This window comes from Kogia breviceps, chromosome 6, assembly GCF_026419965.1.
Source record: "Kogia breviceps isolate mKogBre1 chromosome 6, mKogBre1 haplotype 1, whole genome shotgun sequence".
In the NCBI taxonomy this organism is placed as follows: domain Eukaryota; kingdom Metazoa; phylum Chordata; class Mammalia; order Artiodactyla; family Physeteridae; genus Kogia; species Kogia breviceps.
In genome coordinates this window covers 129453487-129455332 of record NC_081315.1, presented here as the reverse complement: position 1 = coordinate 129455332, position 1846 = coordinate 129453487, and the positions used below count along the sequence as shown (strand labels likewise).

At 46.5% G+C, this 1846-nt stretch overlaps 1 non-coding gene across 1 annotated transcript; it reads right to left on the bottom strand.

Moving 5' to 3' along the window:
• Positions 1–812: 812 nt before the first annotated feature.
• On the bottom strand, positions 813–886 carry TRNAA-UGC (transfer RNA alanine (anticodon UGC)). The gene has a single exon. It is a non-coding gene; the product is annotated as a tRNA-Ala (tRNA).
• Between the last annotated feature and the right edge of the window lie 960 nt (positions 887–1846).

Below are 1846 nucleotides of genomic sequence, written 5' to 3'. Positions count from 1 at the left end.
TCTCAGAAATTCCCAGGAAGTAGGCCAGCTTGCAGACAAGCTTTTGAAAACTGCTCCAGTGGGCTTCAGTGTCAACCCCTCTGACCTTGAGGGCAGCTTTACAAGCTCCGCACTGGTGCACCCCACCTCACCATCTCCACCCCAGCTCTTGAAAAAGTTGTGTAAGTTCCTAATTCTCAATTAACCTCTTTATATCTAGGACACAAAGAGGTGCTTCTGTTTTCCTGGCCAAACCCTGACTTGTCCACTCAATCCGGGAGTGTGAGTTTACCCTGCCCCTACATACATGAACAGTGTCTATTTCTGGAACATTCCATCTCAGTGATTCCAGATTAACTTTCCTATTGCACAAAAAGAAACCAGTCACACGGAGAAAACACTTTATTTTCACATAAGACAATTGATTTTCAGTCAGTCTTTAAGATACCAAGCTCTCGTTCCACTTATTAAGCTTTCAATATTTCTGAATAATAATGCATTTTAATTCATGATGATAGTTTAGTTGGGCATCACCAATAACTTAAAATGAATCCATACCTCTTAGGTATCTTTTTATTCCCATTTATAGGAAAAGCTGAGACATGTAAGAGCCAGTAGTAGCTCTGATATATCACATTCCTTAGGAGTAATATTAAAATCTCAATATCATTTGAAATAGAAGCTTTCAAAAATAATGATAATTTTTATATGAATGTTATAAGGGACACCCCTTGAAACTTAACTTTAAACTTAAGAATATGAGCCACACATATTCAAGCGATTTTGGGGGGGGGAGGGGAGGGGGCGCGCCATGCAGGCATGTCAGATCTTAGTTCCCTGACCAGGGATCGAACCCTGTGTCCTCTGCAGTGCAAGTGCAGAGTCTTAACCACTGGACCGCCAGGGACGTCCCCACGATTAATTTTAACTCTCGGGAATACTTTATTGTAGTTTCCTGAAAATTTTTACTCAAATTTTCCACTTGTGGCATTTCCCAATGCAAGTTGGTCCCAACGTCTGCCAGATCGACAAGATCGCTCACATATTATGCCAAGGGTGCAGCAGTAGCAACGATATTGAAAGAATCATACACATTTTTTAAAAAGAGTACCCCAAATTGAGAACAGAGTGGCCCTTCCCTTCGTGGATTTACGGAACAGGCTTCTCCAGGCAATGTGTTCAATAACCTCAGGGTATTATAAACACAGAGCCATGCGGCTCTGAGACCCTGACTTTTCTGGGGTTCACACTGGCCTCTTCCCCTTGGGAGCTGCCACACTGCCCACAGACGGCCCGTGGCTTCCTCACTTCTCATCCCAGGCTGCACCGGCGTCCCAGTGCTTGGCTCCCCACGCGGACGGTTCAGAGCTCCTCACCGTGCGTCCCTGCGACGGCCAAATCTCCCCCACCGATGTGCTGTGCCCACGCACTCACTTTCTTTCATCTATATTATCCTAAAGCAAGGCCCAGCCCCAGCAGCTGATGGAAAGGGGAAAGGGTCTGAACGTTTAGTGAAACGCAGGGTGATGTCCGTGAGACTGCTAGAGGTGCATCAAGTAGGCTGATTGCAAATGAGAAGACTGGGTGACACGAGTCTCACATTCCTCTTTTGTCATGATTAACGCCAACCCTTACACTAGTAGTGAGTAGTGACTGAAATAACGTGCAGGAAGCACGAAGCGCGGTGACTGGCGCATGGGAACAACCACTGCACTAGCGGAAACTAGCACTGATTCAGCAATAAATGCTCTGGGGGAAAGGAGCCTTGCTGTGCGACTTACCAACTGCGACTTGGGCCACAGCCCTTCCCCTCCCTGAGCCCCGTGGCCTCCTCTGTCAGATGAATCTAATGACACCAGTGCTGCTT